The sequence below is a fragment of the Arachis ipaensis genome, chromosome B10 (assembly GCF_059453495.1).
Source record: "Arachis ipaensis isolate K30076 ecotype BB chromosome B10, ASM5945349v1, whole genome shotgun sequence".
Classification (NCBI taxonomy): domain Eukaryota; kingdom Viridiplantae; phylum Streptophyta; class Magnoliopsida; order Fabales; family Fabaceae; genus Arachis; species Arachis ipaensis.
In genome coordinates this window covers 87,123,266-87,136,809 of record NC_142435.1, presented here as the reverse complement: position 1 = coordinate 87,136,809, position 13,544 = coordinate 87,123,266, and the positions used below count along the sequence as shown (strand labels likewise).

General features: G+C 38.3%; 1 non-coding gene across 1 annotated transcript; it reads right to left on the bottom strand.

Moving 5' to 3' along the window:
- Positions 1 to 1,492: 1,492 nt before the first annotated feature.
- On the bottom strand, positions 1,493 to 1,596 carry LOC148580747 (small nucleolar RNA R71). Its single transcript, XR_015899323.1, has one exon. It is a non-coding gene; the product is annotated as a small nucleolar RNA R71 (small nucleolar RNA).
- Positions 1,597 to 13,544: the final 11,948 nt, after the last annotated feature.

The window sequence follows — 13,544 nt, the reverse complement described above, 5'->3', positions numbered from 1 at the left end:
GTGACATGTAATCCTACCAAATTGTGGTTCATGAAATTGTGTGGTATAATCAGTGATCAAGCATCATCTCTTCTAATGAACATTTAAACCAAGGGATTGGGAATTTGTTTGTTTTTAGAGAGAATTGGTGAGCCAAGGGATTGGGATCCAATCATATAAGATTGCCAAGCAAAATTCAATGAACGCATTGGTTGAGGAAGAGATAAACATGTTTTGATTCGGAGATCTCAATATCTCCTAACACCCAATGAATTCCCCATTTCTGATTTCCACTTTCTCTTTACATTCTGCTACTCAACTCATGCAATCACCCCCATTCCCTTTTAATTTCAGCAATTTACATTCTGCTCTTTAATTCATGCAATTTAAGATTCCGCCATTTAATTTTCTTGTCATTTACTTTTCCCGCCAATTTTACATTCCGCAATTCTCATCTCAACTCTTGATTCCGCTCAACTAGAACACACTTCTAATCCGAATTGCTCACTCAACCAATCCTTGTGGGATTCGACCTCACTCTATTGTGAGTTTTTACTTGACGACGATAACCGGTGCACTTGCCGGAAGGAATTTTGCCGATCGTGCAATTTCCTAAATCGTAGCATAACAAGTTTATGTGCATCAAGTTTATGGCGCCGTTGCCAGGGATTGGTTTTCGATTGACAATTCTCAAATTGGAAGCTAACTAGATTGAGCAATTTTCTCTTGCTTTGTTAATTCTGTTCAAGATACTTGTTGAATTTTAATTTCTGCACTTGGTTACATGCTTTCCTTCTTTATGCCTTTAAACTCATGCAACTAACTCACTGACTCACTAACTGTTTGAATTAATTCCTCAATTGAGCTAACCATACTCTTCCATTAACCAAGAGTATTTCACTTGTTTGTGTTTGAGCTGTGTTCTTGTATGACAGGTAGGAGAGGAGAGACATCAACTCCTCCATATACCGAACCAGAGAGGACCCTTCATAGACTTAGAAGGGAAGCAAGAGGGAAGAGAGTAGTGGGAGAAGAGGAATCTGAAGGAGAATCTGAGGACAATTTTGAGGAAGCTTTAGATCTCAACATGGATAGAGAAGTTCACAACCATGAGAGAGCTGATGGAAACGATGCCATCCCTGAGAGGAGGGTTCTTAGTTCATACATAAACCCAACCTCTGGGAATTGTGGTAGTAGCATCCAGAAACCACCCATTCAGGCCAACAATTTTGAGCTCAAGCCACAGCTAATATCACTTGTGGAAAATCATTGTTCCTTTGGAGGAAGTGCTAATGAAGACCCAAACCAACATCTCACAAAATTCCTGAGAATTTGTGACACTGTGAAGTCCAATGGAGTCCAGGAAGATGCCTATAAACTGCTTTTGTTCCCATTTTCACTTAGGGACAAAGCAGCTAAGTGGCTGGAATCATTCCCAAGGGGGAGTCTAACAACATGGGATGAGGTGGAAAGCAAGTTTCTGGCACGTTTCTACCCCCCACAAAAGGTCAATAGGCTTCGATCTGAGGTTCAGACTTTTAGACAACAAGATGGTGAAACTCTCTACGAGGCATGGGAGAGATTCAAGGACTTGACAAGGAAATGCCCACCAAACATGTTCCATGATTGGGTGCAACTGCACATCTTCTATGATGGGCTCTCTTATGAATCAAGGAAGGCTGTAGACCATTCATCAGGAGGTTCATTGAACAGGAAAAAGACTGTGGAAGAAGCCATTGAAGTGATCGAGACAGTGGCTGAGAATGAGTACTACTATGCATCAGAAAGACACAACACTAAGGGAGTCATGGAGCTGAACCATGTTGATACAATTCTAGCCCAAAACAAGGTGTTTGCCAAGCAACTAGCAGAGCTTACCAGGCAATTAGAAACAAAGCAAGTGGCTGCAATACACACACAAGATCAAGAGGAAGTAGGCATTGAAGGAGGTGATTGGGATGAGGCTAACTATGTGGGAAACCAACAAAGGCAATCATATGATCCACATTCCAACACTTACAACCCAGGCTGGAGAAACCACCCAAACTTTGGGTGGGGAAACCAACAAACCCAACCACAAAACCACAAACCTTACAACCACAACCAACAAAACAATTCCACATACCAAAACTCCAACCAAAGATCATACCAAGCCACACAAAACACTTACCCCCAATCATCATATCATGGCCAAGATAATCAACATACCCAACCTAATCCGAACCAACAATTTCAAGATCAATTAAACCGAATAGAAGGAATTATGGCAACCATGAGTCAAGACATCATTGAACTGAAGAGCTTCAGGGATGATGTGAGAACTACCTTAAGAAACCATGGTGAAAAACTCAAAAGGATGGAATCTCAAGTAGGAGAGCTATCTCAACAGGCACCCAAATCAACTGCAGTGTTCCCTAGTGACACAGAAAAGAATCCTAAAGGGGAACAAAAGAGAGTAAGATGGGAAGAGTGCAAAGCCATCACCATAATGAAGGAAGTCTCAGAAGAAGAAGGAATCAGGCCCTCAGAGCAGGAACCAGAAATCTTGAAGGAAGGTGTGGAAGAAGTTAAGCAAGAAGGTGGAACTGAGCAAGCCAAGGAACTACAAAAAGGCATGATGGAAATATACCAACCAAAAGCACCATTTCCTGAGAGGTTAGGAGGAGGTGAAAAAAGGAAAACCTACTCAAGGTTTCTAGAGACATTTAACTCTCTTCATGTCAATATTCCCTTTCTTGAGATTCTTCATCAAATGCCCACACACATCAAGTATTTAAAGGAATTGTTAAGCAAAAAAAGAGTTTTGAAGGGAGGACAAACAGTAACAATGAACAAAGAATGCAGTGCTCTCATCAAGAAGGACACACTCTCTAAGAAAACGGACCCAGGAAGTTTTCATATCCCTTGCATCATAGGGGAAACAAAAATTGACAGAGGATTCTGTGATCTAGGAGCTAGCATAAATGTGATGCCTCTAACTCTTATGAAGAGGCTACAACTGAATGAGGTGAGATCCACTGATGTAATCATACAACTGGCTGACAAAACTCAGAAGCAAGCTGAAGGGGTAGTTGAAAATGTGCTGGTGAAAGTGGGGGATTATTATTTCCCCACAGACTTTGTCATTGTGGACATGGAGGAAAGCTACTTACACCCTATCATTCTGGGCAGACCATTTCTAGCCACTACTAGAGCACTCATAGATGTAGAACAAGGAGAGCTAATTCTGAGAATACATGATGAACAGCTCACTTTCAAAGTCTTCAAACCTGCATCTGAGCCTGAACCAGAACCTGAAAAGCCTAAAGATGATAGTAGCCATCCGTGTTTGGAGGAAAGTAATCCAGCAGCTGAGACTCTAAAACAGTCATTGGAAGGCAAACAAGAGTTGCAAGAGTTAGAGCCACAAGAATCAGTGGAAACAGATCAGAAGGATCCTCCTGACATAAAGGTCAATGAAGAAATCCTCAAGAGAAAGGGAAGAGTGATAGGGAGATTGCCAAGAGGATGGAGAAACAAGAAAATTCCCACTGAAGGTTTTTCTCCGGGAGATAACGTGATATCAAGTCATTATCTGCCAATCCCACCTGGCCTCAAAACCATTCCTTCCCAGCTCCCTCAAGTGTTCACAATCAGGAAAGTTCTTTCTATGGAACATTTAGAGGTCATGAATGAATCAAGTGGGGACGTTTTCATAGTGAGAGGAGAGGACGTCAAGCACTACAATCCACCCTAACAAGGGACAACCGTCAAGCTAGTGACGATAAAGAAGCGCTTCATGGGAGGCAACCCATGTTTTTAGTATCCTTAATCTTTAGTGTTTTGTTTTACATCTAATAAAGCATGGTTTCTTATGCATGAACTTGAATCCTCAGGACAACTATTGATTAAGTGCACTAAACCTTGCATGTAAATTACGATGGGTCTCTAAGTTTGGTGTGCTTGATGGCACTCCCAAATCTTACTCGAATTGAATTCCATCTTTCATTCAAGGTGCACAACCAAACATTAAGTTTGGTGTTCTTTTTGAACACAGTTTATGAAAAGCAAGAAGTTCCTCTGGATTTCAAAATTCATGACAAGTATACCATTCACATGTTTTAATACTTTGGTTTCAATTACTTAGGTTAGTCACTTTGTTTAGAATCAAAGAGCCAAGGTGACTATGATTTATTAGGATTATGCACACTCATTAAGGACAACCAATATGGATTTCATGTCATCAGGAGACTTAACCAAACACTAAGTTTGGTGTCCAAATAATAAGTGTGCATACATGTAGAAGTCACGGCTATAAGCTCATAAAGACAAGCATTGATTTACATGTGCAAATACTATTCATAATTCACATGGACCGAAAAATGATAGCAAATTTGTTTGTTTGTGCAGGTACAAAAGAAAAGACAAAAATGGAGGAAAAAGACAAAGGGAGGTACGTGCTTGGTCAAAAAGAAAATTCACAAATCTTTGAAACTAACACATGGGAAAAGGAAGTTCTGCAAGAAAAGAAAGCTACATGTACAACCTAATGCATCCAGAATACTTCCAAGAAAATGAAAAGCCAATCGTCCTTATCTACAATTCATATATTTACCATCAAGCCACCCTTCACAAACCACCCTAGCCGTTCATTTTTCACTCTTGGGCACTATAAAGAACCACTTGGGGAACGAGTCCCACACCACCAATTCTCCTTCATACACATTTTCCTTCATCACAGCATAACTATCTCTTGCCGAAAACAACCTCACCACACCTCCAACAACACTTCTTGCTTCACCTTGTCAACTTTAGCTTGTCACTTACCAAAACTAAAAAAAAACCAATGGCAGCTTCATCTAGCCACAAAAGAAGAAAAGACAAACAGCCAATGGAGGAAAACAGGGAATTCGATGCATGGAGATACAGATCAGTGTTCCATGAGATTCAAGCCGAATGGATGAGACCTAAAACGGTACTAGCTGAGGTTCCCTTTGACCTTGAAAAGGATGAGTTCCCAGGTGTTTGGGAAAAGATCAAAAAGAGGAAGTGGGAGCTCCTAACTAAGCCAATCACTAGAATCAACATCAACTTGGTGAAAGAGTTTTATGCAAATGCAGTAAGGGAGGATCAAACCAAGAACCCCACATACAAAAGCTATGTAAGAGGGGTGGAAGTTGACTTCAGTCCTAAAGCAATCATGAAAACTCTTGGCCTGAAAAACATACATTTCAGCCAAGCAAGTTATGAAGAAAGGATGATAGGAGAACCTGACTATACAACTATTGCTGAAGACCTTTGTGCCATCAGAGCTGAATGGGTGAGAAAAACAAGAGGGGCTCCAAGAGTCTTGAGAAGGGGAGACCTAACACCTGAAGCTAAAGGGTGGTATGCAATAGTTAGGAGATCCATCCTACCCACTGCAAACTCTTCAGAAATAGTCCCTAAAAGAGCCATCTTGCTACATTGCATTATGGTTGGAGGAGAGATCAAAGTTCATAAACTCATTGCTGAACAGATACAAGAGTTTAGTGAGAAAAGTGACCCTGAATCCTGGCTCCACTTCCCTAGCACTATCATTAGACTATGCATCGATGCCCAAGTACCACTTGAGGATGAAAGACCTAATTGGCTATATCCTGGACTGGCCATAACTGCGCATAGAATGACTCTTGGCCCAACTCCTCCAAGACATACAAGAAGAAGAAATGAAGAAGGGCAACAAGTGGAAGCCGAGCAAGAAGCAGAACAAGAAAGACAGGAAGGAGAAGATAGAGAAGAAGAGCAAGAAGAGCAAGCAACTCCTGAAAGAAGACAACGAATTCCCAGAGACCCCATGGATATGAGCAGAATGCAGGAAATCATGGAAGGAATGTCTCAACAATACATGAGGTCTCAGGAGAGACAAGAGGACTTTCATCTAAAAATGATGGATATGCAAAGGAACTTTGAATCAAGATTCTTCGATCTGCAAAGGGAACAAAATTTACACTTACAGGAATCCTTCAGCCACATATGCCAACACCAAGATGCCAATGTCTTGGCAATCAAGGAAGCCACCACTTTACAGAATGCAAGATACTCAGTCCAAGCTGATTACAACATCAGTTCGCAAATCAAGCTTAACTACATAGGGGAACATCTACACAAGATGGACCCAGCATTCCCAGCTTATGATGAGTATTTCAAAGGGAGGAAAGAAGGAGAAATAAACAAGGCAATGATCCTTGAAAAAGGAGTGGAAGAAACGATGAAAAAAGCTGGATTCTGGAAAAAGCTCATAAGAAAAGACAAGGGAGGCACAAGTGGTCAAAAAGAGGCAGGAAGCAAGAAGAAGCAGGATCCCAAGAATTAAGAAGAACCAAGCAATAAATAAGAGGTGGTCTCGTTCCTTAATAATCAAATGATAATTGGTGAATTGTCTTTATGAACGAGTTTTCATCATGAGTCATTTAAGTGTTATGTGGAGTTTTTTTTATGAGTCGTTTTTTTAGTATGTGTGTTTGTTAATTGCTTTGAATAAAGTGAATGCCTAGATGTTTGGATATAACTTCACCTTCTTAAACAAGTGCGTGCCATGCTTGTTCTGTTTCCAAAAATAAAAGAAAAGTTTGAACAAAAGTAACTTGGCTAAATTAGTGACAAATCAAGTAGAATTAAGTGGTGGTTTGCATGCTTGATTGTTTAGTCAGATCACTAAAATTAGAGTGTAGAATTATCATTTTTTTTTATGTAGAAAGTGAACATTGTCTATGGATCTTGATGAATAAATGTCTTTGGCCATGAAAAAGAAAGAAAAAGAAAAAGAAAAAGCCACGGAAAAAGGCAACCAAAAAGCAAAAAAATTGAGAAAATAAGCTAGGTACCAATGGTTTGAACTTCTGAGACAAATGCCTGTGGTGTTTATGTATTAAGGATATGCTTGGATGAATAGGTTCTGAGGAGTGTTTCAACACTTGGTAACTTGGGTTAACTAACCCGGGATTATCAACCAAAAGTCCATTATCAAGAGCAACCTAAATACAAAACATTTAGTCACACAAAGAGGTGCTGGGCACCAATGTCTCAAGAAGAAATGTGAACTAAAATGCCTAAGGTGGATATGTGTAGTGCACTGATAAGAAAAAGAAAATGCCAAAGGCTTGTGCAACACATGACACTAAGCAAACAAGGAGCAAAAGAAGCTCTAAGAAAAAGAAAAGAAAAACAAAGAAGAGAAAAGTGCCAAAGACATAAGAATAACAAGAGGCCATAGCAATTTTTGATGGATGCAATGAAAAAGTGATAATCATACCTGATAAGTATGAAAAAGTGATGCTGCAACTTTCTGCATAAAACCCTTCTGATGAACTTCAAATGCTTGCTAATATAGCCAATGTAATTGCTTTCTGTTTCATACTTTCTTCTCAAATAACTCAGGACTTGCTTAGGGACAAGCAAGTATTAAGTTTGGTGTTGTGATGCCAAGGCATCATAGGCTAGTTTCACTAGCATTTTTCTGTTAGTTTTAGTTGTTTTATGCATTTTCTTGAGCTTAAAGTAACCAAAAATGGTTAAATGAAGAACAAAGTAATGAACCATCCAAACAATATGATTTTGATGCAAATTCCATGAGTTTTAGTTATATTACTTAAATGCTATGAATGAAAGATTTCTCATGAAATTTTGCAAGACTTTGATGCAATTGTTTGGATGATTTCAGGGAAGAAGAGGCTAAGCAAGGAAGCAACAAAATCAATAAAGGAAGCTTGAATATCACATGTGGAGTTTAAGTTCCAGTTTAAGCCTAAACTGGAGCTTAAACGCCAAAATCATGAAGGATAAGAAATGCTGGGATTGAAGTTTAACCTCCAGTTTGACCTCAAACTGGAGGTTAAACGCCAGAATGAAAAGCCTCACTTAAGGAGCATTCCACGTTTAACCTCCAGTTTGACCTCAAACTGGAGGTTAAACGCCAGAATGAGTATGCCACCCAGGGAGGAGTTCCACGTTTAACCTCCAGTTTGACCTCAAACTGGAGGTTAAACGCCAGAACCAGGAAGAGTACCAGGAGCCATTCCACGTTTAAGCTCCAGTTTGACTCAAACTGGAGCTTAAACGTGTTCGATAGCTTTTCTACTCCAGGGTTGCTCTCTCCATCTCCACGTTTAACCTCCAGTTTGACCTCAAACTGGAGGTTAAACGTGTTCGACACCTCCAGGGCCACCATTCCAAGCTTCCACGTTTAACCTCCAGTTTGACCTCAAACTGGAGGTTAAACGTGTTCGACCTTCAGTATGCCTCCACCCTTTTCCACGTTTAACCTCCAGTTTGACCTCAAACTGGAGGTTAAACGTGTTCGACCTCCAGGGCTGCCTTTCCTATCTCCATGTTTAAGCTTCAGTTTAACCTTAAACTGAAGCTTAAACGTGTTCGACTACATGACTCTCCAGGGCTACCTTCTTCCATTTCCACGTTTAAGCTTCAGTTTAACCTTAACTGAAGCTTAAACGTGCTTCTACAAAAGGCCTCACTGGAAGTGTCTGGCGTTTAAGCTGCAGTTTAAGCTTAAACTACAACTTAAACGCCACTCTTGGAAAAGGTTTCTGGGCCAAAAATATTGTGATTTAAGTTAGTCTTTGAGCACAAATATTAACTTAAACTTACTTTGGTATGAAACCCAATTGAATATCATGGTTTATGGGATTGGGCCTGAAGGATTGATGAGTTTGAAATCTCAATTTATTGAGTCATGTGTCATTATTTGATTATCACTAAATTGGCTCAATAAATGTTACAGGATTTGGATCAACAACCTCATCAAGGTTATGGATCATAAACCCAAGGCAAAAGGAAAGCAAGGAGAGGCCTCAAAGCCCAAGAAGCACAACTGAAGCTCAATATAGAAAGTGTATAAATAGGATAGAAGTTAAGTTAGAGAGACTTTGACTTTCACTTTTAGCTAGTTTTCCTTTTCTTTGTAATTGAATTCAGAGCTATGATTCACTAAACCCCCTTTCATTGGGTTAGGGAGCTCTATTGTAATTCAATGAATCAATAATAGTTTATCTTCTTCTTCAATCTTTTCTCTTGAATTTTGTTAGAAAGCTTCTTGATCTAATTCCATTGAGTAGTTGTCTTGGGAAAGAAACTACTCATACTTGGAATCCTTCGGAGCCTTGGGAAAGGAATGGAGGATTCATGCTAGAGAAGCTTTCTCACAGTGAATTGGATTGGGGTTTGGATGGATATTGTGACATGTAATCCTACCAAATTGTGGTTCATGAAATTGTGTGGTATAATCAGTGATCAAGCATCATCTCTTCTAATGAACATTTAAACCAAGGGATTGGGAATTTGTTTGTTTTTAGAGAGAATTGGTGAGCCAAGGGATTGGGATCCAATCATATAAGATTGCCAAGCAAAATTCAATGAACGCATTGGTTGAGGAAGAGATAAACATGTTTTGATTCGGAGATCTCAATATCTCCTAACACCCAATGAATTCCCCATTTCTGATTTCCACTTTCTCTTTACATTCTGCTACTCAACTCATGCAATCACCCCCATTCCCTTTTAATTTCAGCAATTTACATTCTGCTCTTTAATTCATGCAATTTAAGATTCCGCCATTTAATTTTCTTGTCATTTACTTTTCCCGCCAATTTTACATTCCGCAATTCTCATCTCAACTCTTGATTCCGCTCAACTAGAACACACTTCTAATCCGAATTGCTCACTCAACCAATCCTTGTGGGATTCGACCTCACTCTATTGTGAGTTTTTACTTGACGACGATAACCGGTGCACTTGCCGGAAGGAATTTTGCCGATCGTGCAATTTCCTAAATCGTAGCATAACAAGTTTATGTGCATCAATATGCAAGAGTGACATTTGATTTCTCATTTGGTGTAATTTTTAAGAAGTACATATTGAATTTAGTGAATTGAATGGAATTTCTTGTTCATCATGGTTTTTAAGTCAATACAATCACATCACAAGGAATTTGCTCCTTGTTAATGCTTTACATTTGTTTGAGTTGACTTGACTTGATCTTTATCAAGACTTGTCACTTTTTTGTAGCAAGCACCTTCCCATGTGATTATTTCCTTATTCTTAAGGATGAATAGGTAGTTTCTCTTCATTATTGCATTTGTTATTGTTTGTTGTGCTAATTTACATCACTTTTGCTCTTTCACTTGCACACCTTCAATATCCAATATTTCCTAAATTCAATTCACTCTTGTTGTAATTGCCTAAGCTTGCTTGTATTTAATTGATGCTCATTTATTGCTTGCATCTTAGGCCATTTAGTTGAGGAAATCATACTTACTTTTCCATTGTGTGGATGCCACATTAGCCGGCCGTTGTGTGTATTCCATACCACTATGCAAAATTCCTCAATTAGATGCTTATTTATTCTCCCCTTTTACCCTTTTGTGCTACTTGCCCTATGATTCCTAATTATAATTTGCTCTTCTTTTTTAGGATGAGACATAAAGGCAAGGAGCCGGGAGAGGAGGAGGACACTGAGGATAGAGATGTCGAGCATATATTGGACTTGGCAATCTCCACACAACCCAAGCCCCCGCATCCGCCAACCGAAGGTGGAGCTCTTGAGAGCCATTCTCTCCGAATTGTGTTTGTGCACGGAAGACCGTACAACACTTAAGTGTGGGGAAGGATTCACCATTTTGGGGCGTAAACTTTCTTTTCCCGAACACTTTGTACCTTATTTTTTTTTCTTTTCTTTTATTATGTTCCTTGTAGATATTTGGAGTGTTTTTTATTGTTGCATTGTATTTTCTTCATAGTTTATGTCTATTGCATTTTGCATCTTTTGCATGATATATATTTTATAGATAGAAGTTATGATTGGATGTGGTGAATAGTATAGCACATAGTTCAATTTTGTCCTAATTGTTCATATTAGCTTTTGGTTGTTAAAATTAGGAATAAAACTAGGAAAGATTTTGAAACTGCATCCATCACATCATACATACATATAGGAAATAATTTTGGTGAAAAACAACAAAGATTTTCAAGAATTTTGTTTTTATAGGGCATTCTATTGAATTGGTTTGTAAAATCCTTTTTAAAACTTGCTTGAATGATTTTTATGGAACATAGAAGAGAGAAAGAACAAATACCTTGTGAGTTTTTGAGCTTAATGAGTGGTTACACATTTTAACCACTAATTTTGTTCATTGTGTGTTATATCTCTTCTATGATTGTAATCTTGGTTTTGCTTGATTCTTTATTTCCAATGTCTGATGTTTTGAATGCATTTAGCATAATTAAGGCCATTTTTGTATTAAACTCACTCACCCATCTGGACCTACCCTTGCATCTACCTTTGTTAACCCTTTTGAGCCTCTTAATCCCCTTTGTTCTAATTATTAGCACATCAAAACCCTAAGCATAAAACCATGAAATGACCTTGAATTGCACCGTTGATTAGCTTAGGTTAAAATGTGTGTGTCATTTAAGTGTGGAGGAAATTTTGGGAAACATTGGTAGTGAATGAAAGATTTTGTATTGGATATGCATTGAAAAAGAAAAATTTTTGAAAAATGGGTGCACATTCATGTATCAATCTGCTTCAACCATATGCATTTGTCATAAAAAAATATAAAAAAAAATAAGAAGGGACAAAGGTTATCCCAAAGAAAAAGAAAAAAAAAATGAATAAGAAATGCATATGTGTTTTGAATAAAAACTAAGGCATGAAAGTGTGTGAAAAGAAGTAATGGGTGGCTAGAATGCATTTTTGTGATTAGGTTGATATAGGTTAAGTTGGATACTTGAGTTAATCAAAGATTCAATCCTTTAGTCCACTTAGCGATATCTATCCCACCTTGACCCTAACCCCATTACAACCCTAATAAGTCCTCATGATAAGTGCATTCATGCATCACATATTTGTTGATTGTTAGATGAAAGGCAAATCCTTGAAAACATTATTAGAGGAGATTTGAGTGATTAGAGTGTATACACACCTAGTGAGGGTTCGATCACTCAACTCTATGTTCCAATACCTCTTATCATGTATTCTTGCAAGTTGCTTCATTTTTTGATGAGTAAATCAATTCTTTAGATTTTTTATTGCATTGAGTTATTTCTTTGCCTAGCCCAATATAGTATATACATACTTGCATGAATATAGATAGTTGCATTCAATAAGTTGATTATCCCCTTGATTATTCTCCTTGTTGGTTTAGCATGAGGACATGCTATTGTTTAAGTGTGGGAGAATTGATGAGTCCATATTTGATGATATATTTTGACTCAATTTGGATGGATTCTAGCACATAAACTCACACTTAAGCACCAGAATAGCATACTATTGTGTTTTGTCCCTAAAATGAACCTAAATGTGCAAACATGCGTTTTTGTGCCTAAATGAGTGATTTTGATTCCACTTTTACGCCATTCAATGCCGTGATATATTTTGTGAGTGATTTCAGGTCATTTTGGCAAGAATGGATAGGCAAAAGTGGAAGAAAGCATGTACAAGGGAGAAAACATGAAGAAAATAAGGAAAAGCACACACAGACAAGTGTGCGTGTGCACAAGAAGAAATTTGCATGTGTGCATGCGCACGAGTACCTGTGCGTATGCACAAGAGCCAAAACAGCAAAGTGTGCGTACGCACACATCTGTGCATACGCACAGGTCCCTGCATGTGATTGCATTAGTGAAACGCGTGCTTTGCGTCTGAGGCCTTTTGGCCCAATTTTGGAGGCTCCAATGCTGAATTGAACTGCTATATGAGGGGAGAATCAACACATATGAAGGCATTAGGACTTAGACTTTATTTTTCCATAGTTTTATATGGTAGGAGTAGGAGTAGGAGTAGAATAGAAATTGCTCTCCTAGGGTTTTATTTCCATCTTCATGTACCATTTTATAGCAAGCTTTTCTTTTAGATTTTGATTCTTTAATTGTAAGGACTCTCAATTTCCTCTTTAATTACATTGTCTTTACTTTCATTTCCTTTTGGTTCAAGTTACTTGTTCATATTTGTAATTTTGTATTTCTTGGAGTTTTGATCAATGAATTTAATGTTTCATGCTTTCTTTATGCTTGTTTGGATGTTTATTGATGATAGCTTGGTTATAGTTTTCATTTTCCTTTACAATTTCCCATGCTTTACTTTCATGCACTCAAAGGTGTTTGTGAAAATGCCAATTATGGATTTTGAGTAGATTTTTCCACCTTAGCTTGTGGTTTGAGTTCTTAGGATACTAGAGTCATAATGTCTGACATTTAGTGGTAATTCTTGGGTTGTTAGTTGACTCTTGTTTCCATTGACGCTAGCTTTTTATCAACTAGTTTGGTAAGTTAGCTAGGACTTATGGATTAAGGTCAATTATGCTTGCTTGACTTACTCCTCGATGGTTGGGTTGACTAGGCGAGATTGACTCATTATAATTACCATAGTTATGGTTATGGTGATGATAGGATTCCTTGGATCCTCATTCCCAAGTCAAGGCTCTTTATTGCATTTATAGCATTTTCACTAATTTTGATCTCATTCCCTTTTTACTAGCATGAATTAACAATTTTGCTCATTCCTTAGTTATTTCATTTCTTAGTTATTTTAA